Consider the following 12,358-nt stretch of genomic DNA (forward strand, 5'->3'; position numbering starts at 1 on the left):
TGTCCTGTTACTGTTATGAACCTTTTGTTTCTTTAATGCTCTTTGCACACTTTTTCATCGGGTGACTGTAATGTATTTCAACCAAATCTAATTAAGAGCGCATTATGTGGTGACATTTGCAGTACATGAAACATTATAACACTGCCATTTACGTCAATAACCACTAGCTTGATTAAGACATATGTATTGCAGCGACAGTATTTCCCAGTTACAAATGGGAATAAAAACAACATCTGCGAGGGATTGAACCAACGACATTTAACTGATGTTGCCAATGGAGCGCGTTACAGAGAGCGCGAGGTCCCGCCTTTACAGTCACACGCTGATGATAATACAGATGTTTAAATAAACAGGCATATCTGTGGACTTGTGGTCTTTCTACATTGGGACTCATAGTCTAGTCCTAGTCTATTGTAGGCACTGGCGTATCTTTTAGTGGAATGAGAGGCATTCTGTAGTCGCGTGAAAGGACCTTTCAAGTCAATCTGATCTGTATTGTCCTGTGAAAAAAAGCGTTCTTAGACACAGTGAGGAGTTTTTGGGGATAATGGGAAAATCATTTCCAACTAAATGACAGGAATTTCTTAGTCCAATCACGAGGTGTGCCAGGTTTTTTTATACTGTGGCGGAAAGAGAGAGAGTATAACAGTCATTATAAATAAAGGGCCAAGGAAGTGACAGTTAATGGAAGGAACAATTTGCACATAGTTTTAGAATGTGGTCAGGAGGAGGACAATGTGCTTACACATATGAAACATTAGAAGGTAGACATTATGGAAGCACATATATTTCTTTATTTTTATTGTATTTGGGGAGAGGGGGTTAATATAGCACGTCCAATGTGGAAAAGTGCTTTCCATAGCACCTTGCAGGTGGGCGACATCTAGATCTGTGCAGTAGCCACCCATGCCCCAGACGTCAAAGAGAACAAGAAGTTACACATGTTGGAAGTGAGGGTGAGACATTGAGGAGATATGATCCCCGTATGAAGCCGAGAGAAGGAGGAGGCGTGAACGTGCATCCATGTATGCAGGCGAGAAGGGAAGGAGCATTGGTCATGCATCCCTGCATGAGGGTGAGACAGGGAGGAGATATGATCCCCGTATGAAGTCGAGAGAAGGAGGAGGCGTGAAATTGCATCCATGTATGCGGGCGAGACAGGAAGGAGCATTGGTCATGCATCCCTGCATGAGGGTGAGACAGGGAGGAGATATGATCCCCGTATGAAGCCGAGAGAAGGAGGAGGCGTGAACGTGCATCCATGTATGCAGGCGAGAAGGGAAGGAGCATTGGTCATGCATCCCTGCATGAGGGTGAGACAGGGAGGAGATATGATCCCCGTATGAAGCCGAGAGAAGGAGGAGGCGTGAACGTGCATCCATGTATGCGGGCGAGACAGGAAGGAGCATTGGTCATGCATCCCTGCATGAGGGTGAGACAGGGAGGAGATATGATCCCCGTATGAAGCCGAGAGAAGGAGGAGGCGTGAACGTGCATCCATGTATGCGGGCGAGACGGGAAGGAGCATTGGTCATGCATCCCTTCCCGAGGGTGAGACAGGGAGGAGATAAAATCCCCGTATGAAGCCGAGAGAACGAGAAGACATGAACGTGCATCCATGTATGCGCGCGAGAAGGGAAGGAGCATTGGTCATGCATCCCTGCATGAGGGTGAGACAGGGAGGAGATAAAATCCCTGTATGAAGCCAAGAGAACGAGGCGGCATGAACATGCATCCTTGTATGCAGGTGTGACATGGAGTCATCATGAACATGCATCCCTTTATAAGGACATAACATGGAGGACGCATGAACATGAAGACCTGAATTTTATGGTGGTGGCCTTCGGGTGATTTGGCACGTGCAATTGGTGAAGAGCACTTCTCCTGCGCAAAAAAAAAGAATTTACTATTAGCACCCCGGAGGGAGCCTCTGCACTTCTTATAGGGAGAAAACTCTGCAATGGAAGGGGACAGGGTCAATAACAGCTGTAAACTCTCACAAGACCATCACTTCTCTCACACTTTCCTGCTCTCAGGCTGGCGGGCCATTATCGGCCCTGGCTGCCGCACCATTGCCAGGTTTGTGTAACTATATTATTTCTAATTGGCTCCACTTTGATGACTTTCATTTGGATTCTGACTTGATTATTGAGATCTTAAATAAGTGACTGGGGATCAGGTGTCCACTTATTCTCATGGATAACATCACAACCAACCTTTAATTCAAACATGAGTCATGACATCACAGATGGAGTACAGCTTATGATAGAGGTGGAACGTAACATTGTAGCAGCCCAAGTAGCTCGCCGTGATCGTATAGTGATTAGTACTCTGTGTTGTGGCCGCAGCAAACTCGGTTCGAATCCGAGTCACGGCATTGCGGTGAGGCAATGTCACGTCACAGCAGTTGGTCAGATATTTTAGAATTTCCATTAATACATTGGCAATCTCTGTGGAGGACTGAAACAATTCGATATGTCCTTACTGTTATGAACCTTTTGTTTCTTTAATGCTCTTTGCACACTTTTTCATCGGGTGACTGTAATGTATTTCAACCAAATCTAATTAAGAGCGCATTATGTGGTGACATTTTCAGTACATGAAACATTATAACACTGCCATTTACGTCAATAACCACTAGCTTGATTAAGACATATGTATTGCAGCGACAGTATTTCCCAGTTACAAATGGGAATAAAAACAACATCCGCGAGGGATTGAACCAACGACATTTAACTGATATTGCCAATGGAGCGCGTTACAGAGAGCGCGAGGTCCCCCCTTTACAGTCACACGCTGATGATAATACAGATGTTTAAATAAACAGGCACATCTGTGGACTTGTGGTCTTTCTACATTGGGACTCATAGTCTAGTCCTAGGCTATTGTAGGCACTGGCGTATCTTTTAGTGGAATGAGAGGCATTCTGTAGTCGCGTGAAAGGACCTTTCAAGTCAATCTGATCTGTATTGTCCTGTGAAAAAAAGCGTTCTTAGACACAGTGAGGAGTTTTTGGGGATAATGGGAAAATCATTTCCAACTAAATGACAGGAATTTCTTAGTCCAATCATGAGGTGTGCTAGGCTTTTTTATACTGTGGCGGAAAGAGAGAGAGTATAACAGTCATTATAAATAAAGGGCCAAGGAAGTGACAGTTTATGGAAGGAACAATTTTCACATAGTTTTAGAATGTGGTCAGGAGGAGGACAATGTGCTTACACATATGAAACATTAGAAGGTAGACATTATGGAAGCACATATATTTCTTTATTTTTATTGTATTTGGGGAGAGGGGGTTAATATAGCACGTCCAATGTGGAAAAGTGCTTTCCATAGCACCTTGCAGGTGGGCGACATCTAGAACTGTGCAGTAGCCACCCATGCCCCAGACGTCAAAGAGAACAAGAAGTTACACATGTTGGAAGTGAGGGTGAGACATTGAGGAGATATGATCCCCGTATGAAGCCGAGAGAAGGAGGAGGCGTGAACGTGCATCCATGTATGCAGGCGAGAAGGGAAGGAGCATTGGTCATGCATCCCTGCATGAGGGTGAGACAGGGAGGAGATATGATCCCCGTTTGTATGCGGGCGAGACAGGAAGGAGCGTTGGTCATGCATCCCTGCATGAGGGTGAGACAGGGAGGAGATATGATCCCCGTATGAAGCCGAGAGAAGGAGGAGGCGTGAACGTGCATCCATGTATGCAGGCGAGAAGGGAAGAAGCATTGGTCATGCATCCCTGCATGAGGGTGAGACAGGGAGGAGATATGATCCCCGTATGAAGCCGAGAGAAGGAGGAGGCGTGAACGTGCATCCATGTATGCGGGCAAGACAGGAAGGAGCATTGGTCATGCATCCCTGCATGACGGTGAGACAGGGAGGAGATATGATCCCTGTATGAAGCGGAGAGAAGGAGGAGGCGTGAACGTGCATCCATGTATGCGGGCGAGACGGGAAGGAGCATTGGTCATGCATCCCTTCCTGAGGGTGAGACAGGGAGGAGATAAAATCCCTGTATGAAGCCGAGAGAACGAGAAGACATGAACGTGCATCCATGTATGCGGGCGAGAAGGGAAGGAGCATTGGTCATGCATCCCTGCATGAGGGTGAGACAGGGAGGAGATAAAATCCATTTATGAAGCCAAGAGAACGAGGCGGCATGAACATGCATCCTTGTATGCAGGTGTGACATGGAGTCATCATGAACATGCATCCCTTTATAAGGACATAACATGGAGGACGCATGAACATGAATGCCTGAATTTTATGGTGGCGGCCTTCGGGTGATTTGGCACGTGCAATTGGCAAAGAGCACTTCTCCTGTGCAAAAAAATAAATTTACTATTAGCACCCCGGAGGGAGCCTCTGCACTTCTTATAGGGAGAAAACTCTGCAATGGAAGGGGACAGGGTCAATAACAGCTGTAAACTCTCACAAGACCATCACTGCTCTCACACTTTCCTGCTCTCAGGCTGGCGGGCCATTATCGGCCCTGGCTGCCGCACCATTGCCAGGTTTGTGTAACTATATTATTTCTAATTGGCTCCACTTTGATGACTTTCATTTGGATTCTGACTTGATTATTGAGATCTTAAATAAGTGACTGGGGATCAGGTGTCCACTTATTCTCATGGATAACATCACAACCAACCTTTAATCCAAACATGAGTCATGACATCACAGATGGAGTACAGCTTATGATAGAGGTGGAACGTCACATTGTAGCAGCCCAAGTAGCTCGCTGTGATCGTATAGTGGTTAATAGCAACCTCGTTTCGAATCCGAGTCACGGCAGTTGGGCAGATATTTTACAATTTCCATTAATACATTGGCAATCTCTGTGGAGGACTGAAACAATTCGATATGTCCTGTTACTGTTATGAACCTTTTGTTTCTTTAATGCTCTTTGCACACTTTTTCATCGGGTGACTGTAATGTATTTCAACCAAATCTAATTAAGAGCGCATTATGTGGTGACATTTGCAGTACATGAAACATTATAACACTGCCATTTACGTCAATAACTACTAGCATGATTAAGACATATGTATTGCAGCGACAGTATTTCCCAGTTACAAATGGGAATAAAAACAACATCTGCGAGGGATTGAACCAACGACATTTAACTGATGTTGCCAATGGAGCGCGTTACAGAGAGCGCGAGGTCCCGCCTTTACAGTCACACGCTGATGATAATACAGATGTTTAAATAAACAGGCATATCTGTGGACTTGTGGTCTTTCTACATTGGGACTCATAGTCTAGTCCTAGGCTATTGTAGGCACTAGCGTATCTTTTAGTGGAATGAGAGGCATTCTGTAGTCACGTGAAAGGACCTTTCAAGTCAATCTGATCTGTATTGTCCTGTGAAAAAAAGCGTTCTTAGACACAGTGAGGAGTTTTTGGGGATAATGGGAAAATCATTTCCAACTAAATGACAGGAATTTCTTAGTCCAATCATGAGGTGTGCTAGGCTTTTTTATACTGTGGCGGAAAGAGAGTGAGTATAACAGTCATTATAAATAAAGGGCCAAGGAAGTGACAGTTTATGGAAGGAACAATTTGCACATAGTTTTAGAATGTGGTCAGGAGGAGGACAATGTGCTTACACATATGAAACATTAGAAGGTAGACATTATGGAAGCACATATATTTCTTTATTTTTATTGTATTTGGGGAGAGGGGGTTAATATAGCACGTCCAATGTGGAAAAGTGCTTTCCATAGCACCTTGCAGGTGGGCGACATCTAGATCTGTGCAGTAGCCACCCATGCCCCAGACGTCAAAGAGAACAAGAAGTTACACATGTTGGAAGTGAGGGTGAGACATTGAGGGGATATGATCCCCGTATGAAGCCGAGAGAAGGAGGAGGCGTGAACGTGCATCCATGTATGCAGGCGAGAAGGGAAGGAGCATTGGTCATGCATCCCTGCATGAGGGTGAGACAGGGAGGAGATATGATCCCCGTATGAAGCCAAGAGAAGGAGGAGGCGTGAACGTGCATCCATGTATGCGGGCGAGACAGGAAGGAGCGTTGGTCATGCATCCCTGCATGAGGGTGAGACAGGGAGGAGATATGATCCCTGTATGAAGCCGAGAGAAGGAGGAGGCGTGAACGTGCATCCATGTATGCAGGCGAGAAGGGAAGGAGCATTGGTCATGCATCCCTGCATGAGGGTGAGACAGGGAGGAGATATGATCCCCGTATGAAGCCGAGAGAAGGAGGAGGCGTGAACGTGCATCCATGTATGCGGGCGAGACAGGAAGGAGCATTGGTCATGCATCCCTGCATGAGGGTGAGACAGGGAGGAGATATGATCCCCGTATGAAGCCGAGAGAAGGAGGAGGCGTGAACGTGCATCCATGTATGCGGGCGAGACGGGAAGGAGCATTGGTCATGCATCCCTTCCTGAGGGTGAGACAGGGAGGAGATAAAATCCCCGTATGAAGCCGAGAGAACGAGAAGACATGAACGTGGATACATGTATGCGGGCGAGAAGGGAAGGAGCATTGGTCATGCATCCCTGCATGAGGGTGAGACAGGGAGGAGATAAAATCCCTTTATGAAGCCAAGAGAACGAGGCGGCATGAACATGCATCCTTGTATGCAGGTGTGACATGGAGTCATCATGAACATGCATCCCTTTATAAGGACATAACATGGAGGACGCATGAACATGAATGCCTGAATTTTATGGTGGTGGCCTTCGGGTGATTTGGCACGTGCAATTGGCAAAGAGCACTTCTCCTGTGCAAAAAAATAAATTTACTATTAGCACCCCGGAGGGAGCCTCTGCACTTCTTATAGGGAGAAAACTCTGCAATGGAAGGGGACAGGGTCAATAACAGCTGTAAACTCTCACAAGACCATCACTGCTCTCACACTTTCCTGCTCTCAGGCTGGCGGGCCATTATCGGCCCTGGCTGCCGCACCATTGCCAGGTTTGTGTAACTATATTATTTCTAATTGGCTCCACTTTGATGACTTTCATTTGGATTCTGACTTGATTATTGAGATCTTAAATAAGTGACTGGGGATCAGGTGTCCACTTATTCTCATGTATAACATCACAACCAACCTTTAATTCAAACATGAGTCATGACATCACAGATGGAGTACAGCTTATGATAGAGGTGGAACGTCACATTGTAGCAGCCCAAGTAGCTCGCCGTGATCGTATAGTGGTTAGTACTCTGCGTTGTGGCCGCAGCAGAGGCAATGTCACGGCAGTTGGGCAGATATTTTAGAATTTCCATTAACACATTGGCAATCTCTGTGGAGGACTGAAACAATTCGATATGTCCTGTTACTGTTATGAACCTTTTGTTTCTTTAATGCTCTTTGCACACTTTTTCATCGGGTGACTGTAATGTATTTCAACCAAATCTAATTAAGAGCGCATTATATGGTGACATTTGCAGTACATGAAACATTATAACACTGCCATTTACGTCAATAACCACTAGCTTGATTAAGACATATGTATTGCAGCGACAGTATTTCCCAGTTACAAATGGGAATAAAAACAACATCCGCGAGGGATTGAACCAACGACATTTAACTGATGTTGCCAATGGAGCGCGTTACAGAGAGCGCAAAGTCCCGCCTTTACAGTCACACGCTGATGATAATACAGATGTTTAAATAAACAGGCATATCTGTGGACTTGTGGTCTTTCTACATTGGGACTCATAGTCTAGTCCTAGGCTATTGTAGGCACTGGCGTATCTTTTAGTGGAATGAGAGGCATTCTGTAGTCGCGTGAAAGGACCTTTCAAGTCAATCTGATCTGTATTGTCCTGTGAAAAAAAGCGTTCTTAGACACAGTGAGGAGTTTTTGGGGATAATGGGAAAATCATTTCCAACTAAATGACAGGAATTTCTTAGTCCAATCATGAGGTGTGCTAGGCATTTTTATACTGTGGCGGAAAGAGAGAGAGTATAACAGTCATTATAAATAAAGGGCCAAGGAAGTGACAGTTTATGGAAGGAACAATTTGCACATAGTTTTAGAATGTGGTCAGGAGGAGGACAATGTGCTTACACATATGAAACATTAGAAGGTAGACATTATGGAAGCACATATATTTCTTTATTTTTATTGTATTTGGGGATGTATTTGGGTAGAGGGTGTTAATATAGCACGTCCAATGTGGAAAAGTGCTTTCCATAGCACCTTGCAGGTGGGCGACATCTAGAGCTGTGCAGTAGCCACCCATGCCCCAGACGTCAAAGAGAACAAGAAGTTACACATGTTGGAAGTGAGGGTGAGACATTGAGGAGATATGATCCCTGTATGAAGCCGAGAAAAGGAGGAGGCGTGAACGTGCATCCATGTATGCAGGCGAGAAGGGAAGGAGCATTGGTCATGCATCCCTGCATGAGGGTGAGACAGGGAGGAGATATGATCCCCGTATGAAGCCGAGAGAAGGAGGAGGCGTGAACGTGCATCCATGTATGCGGGCGAGACAGGAAGGAGCATTGGTCATGCATCCCTGCATGAGGGTGAGACAGGGAGGAGATATGATCCCCGTATGAAGCCGAGAGAAGGAGGAGGCGTGAACGTGCATCCATGTATGCAGGCGAGAAGGGAAGGAGCATTGGTCATGCATCCCCTCATGAGGGTGAGACAGGGAGGAGATATGATCCCCGTATGAAGCCGAGAGAAGGAGGAGGCGTGAACGTGCATCCATGTATGCGGGCGAGACGGGAAGGAGCATTGGTCATGCATCCCTTCCCGAGGGTGAGACAGGGAGGAGATAAAATCCCCGTATGAAGCCGAGAGAACGAGGAGACATGAACGTGCATCCATGTATGCGGGCGAGAAGGGAAGGAGCATTGGTCATGCATCCCTGCATGAGGGTGAGACAGGGAGAAGATAAAATCCCTGTATGAAGCCAAGAGAACGAGGCGGCATGAACATGCATCCTTGTATGCAGGTGTGACATGGAGTCATCATGAACATGCATCCCTTTATAAGGACATAACATGGAGGACGCATGAACATGAATGCCTGAATTTTATGGTGGTGGCCTTCGGGTGATTTGGCACGTGCAATTGGCGAAGAGCACTTCTCCTGCGCAAAAAAATAAATTTACTATTAGCACCCCGGAGGGAGCCTATGCACTTCTTATAGGGAGAAAACTCTGCAATGGAAGGGGAGAGGGTCAATAACAGCTGTAAACTCTCACAAGACCATCACTGCTCTCACACTTTCCTGCTCTCAGGCTGGCGGGCCATTATCGGCCCTGGCTGCCGCACCATTGCCAGGTTTGTGTAACTATATTATTTCTAATTGGCTCCACTTTGATGACTTTCATTTGGATTCTGACTTGATTATTGAGATCTTAAATAAGTGACTGGGGATCAGGTGTCCACTTATTCTCATGGATAACATCACAACCAACCTTTAATTCAAACATGAGTCATGACATCACAGATGGAGTACAGCTTATGATAGAGGTGGAACGTCACATTGTAGCAGCCCAAGTAGCTCGCCGTGATCGTATAGTGGTTAGTACTCTGGTGGCCGCAGCAAACTCGGTTCGAATCAGAGTCACGGCGTTGCGGTGAGGCAATGTCACGGCAGTTGGGCAGATATTTTAGAATTTCCATTAATACATTGGCAATCTCTGTGGAGGACTGAAACAATTCGATATGTCCTGTTACTGTTATGAACCTTTTGTTTCTTTAATGCTCTTTGCACACTTTTTCATCGGGTGACTGTAATGTATTTCAACCAAATCTAATTAAGAGCGCATTATGTGGTGACATTTGCAGTACATGAAACATTATAACACTGCCATTTACGTCAATAACCACTAGTTTGATTAAGACATATGTATTGCAGCGACAGTATTTCCCAGTTACAAATGGGAATAAAAACAACATCCGCGAGGGATTGAACCAACGACATTTAAATGATGTTGCCAATGGAGCGCGTTACAGAGAGCGCAAAGTCCCGCCTTTACAGTCACACGCTGATGATAATACAGATGTTTAAATAAACAGGCAAATCTGTGGACTTGTGGTCTTTCTACATTGGGACTCATAGTCTAGTCCTAGGCTATTGTAGGCACTGGCGTATCTTTTAGTGGAATGAGAGGCATTCTGTAGTCGCGTGAAAGGACCTTTCAAGTCAATCTGATCTGTATTGTCCTGTGAAAAAAAGCGTTCTTAGACACAGTGAGGAGTTTTTGGGGATAATGGGAAAATCATTTCCAACTAAATGACAGGAATTTCTTATTCCAATCATGAGGTGTGCTAGGCATTTTAATACTGTGGCGGAAAGAGAGAGAGTATAACAGTCATTATAAATAAAGGGCCAAGGAAGTGACAGTTTATAGAAGGAACAATTTGCACATAGTTTTAGAATGTGGTCAGGAGGAGGACAATGTGCTTACACATATGAAACATTAGAAGGTAGACATTATGGAAGCACATATATTTCTTTATTTTTATTGTATTTGGGGAGAGGGGGTTAATATAGCACGTCCAATGTGGAAAAGTGCTTTCCATAGCACCTTGCAGGTGGGCGACATCTAGAGCTGTGCAGTAGCCACCCATGCCCCAGACGTCAAAGAGAACAAGAAGTTACATATGTTGGAAGTGAGGGTGAGACATTGAGGAGATATGATCCCCGTATGAAGCCGAGAAAAGGAGGAGGCGTGAACGTGCATCCATGTATGCAGGCGAGAAGGGAAGGAGCATTGGTCATGCATCCCTGCATGAGGGTGAGACAGGGAGGAGATATGATCCCCGTATGAAGCCGAGAGAAGGAGGAGGCGTGAACGTGCATCCATGTATGCGGGCGAGACAGGAAGGAGCATTGGTCATGCATCCCTGCATGAGGGTGAGACAGGGAGGAGATATGATCCCCGTATGAAGCCGAGAGAAGGAGGAGGCGTGAACGTGCATCCATGTATGCAGGCGAGAAGGGAAGGAGCATTGGTCATGCATCCCTGCATGAGGGTGAGACAGGGAGGAGATATGATCCCTGTATGAAGCCGAGAGAAGGAGGAGGCGTGAACGTGCATCCATGTATGCGGGCGAGACGGGAAGGAGCATTGGTCATGCATCCCTTCCCGAGGGTGAGACAGGGAGGAGATAAAATCCCCGTATGAAGCCGAGAGAACGAGGAGACATGAACGTGCATCCATGTATGCGGGCGAGAAGGGAAGGAGCATTGGTCATGCATCCCTGCATGAGGGTGAGACAGGGAGAAGATAAAATCCCTGTATGAAGCCAAGAGAACGAGGCGGCATGAACATGCATCCTTGTATGCAGGTGTGACATGGAGTCATCATGAACATGCATCCCTTTATAAGGACATAACATGGAGGACGCATGAACATGAATGCCTGAATTTTATGGTGGTGGCATTCGGGTGATTTGGCACGTGCAATTGGCAAAGAGCACTTCTCCTGTGCAAAAAAATAAATTTACTATTAGCACCCCGGAGGGAGCCTCTGCACTTCTTATAGGGAGAAAACTCTGCAATGGAAGGGGACAGGGTCAATAACAGCTGTAAACTCTCACAAGACCATCACTGCTCTCACACTTTCCTGCTCTCAGGCTGCGGGCCATTATCGGCCCTGGCTGCCGCACCATTGCCAGGTTTGTGTAACTATATTATTTCTAATTGGTTCCACTTTGATGACTTTCATTTGGATTCTGACTTGATTATTGAGATCTTAAATAAGTGACTGGGGATCAGGTGTCCACTTATTCTCATGGATAACATCACAACCAACCTTTAATTCAAACATGAGTCATGAAATCACAGATGGAGTACAGCTTATGATAGAGGTGGAACGTCACATTGTAGCAGCCCAAGTAGCTCGCTGTGATCGTATAGTGGTTAGTACTCTGCGTTGTGGCCGCAGCAACCTCGGTTCGATTCCGAGTCACGGCATTGCGGTGAGGCAATGTCATGGCAGTTGGGCAGATATTTTAGAATTTCCATTAATACATTGGCAATCTCTGTGGAGGACTGAAACAATTCGATATGTCCTGTTACTGTTATGAACCTTTTGTTTCTTTAATGCTCTTTGCACACTTTTTCATCGGGTGACTGTAATGTATTTCAACCAAATCTAATTAAGAGCGCATTATGTGGTGACATTTGCAGTACATGAAACATTATAACACTGCCATTTACGTCAATAACCACTAGCTTGATTAAGACATATGTATTGCAGCGACAGTATTTCCCAGTTACAAATGGGAATAAAAACAACATCCGCGAGGGATTGAACCAACGACATTTAACTGATGTTGCCAATTGAGCGCGTTACAGAGAGCGCGAGGTCCCGCCTTTACAGTCACACGCTGATGATAATACAGATGTTTAAATAA

The 12,358-nt window shown here is 45.6% G+C and overlaps 1 non-coding gene across 1 annotated transcript; it reads left to right on the top strand.

Moving 5' to 3' along the window:
- The first annotated feature begins 11,843 nt into the window (after positions 1-11,843).
- Positions 11,844-11,915, top strand: TRNAH-GUG (transfer RNA histidin (anticodon GUG)). The gene has a single exon. It is a non-coding gene; the product is annotated as a tRNA-His (tRNA).
- The last annotated feature ends 443 nt before the right edge of the window (positions 11,916-12,358 follow it).

This window comes from Ambystoma mexicanum (assembly GCF_040938575.1).
Source record: "Ambystoma mexicanum isolate Mex_15411 chromosome 12 unlocalized genomic scaffold, UKY_AmexF1_1 Mex_chr12_unloc.1, whole genome shotgun sequence".
Lineage (NCBI taxonomy): Eukaryota > Metazoa > Chordata > Amphibia > Caudata > Ambystomatidae > Ambystoma > Ambystoma mexicanum.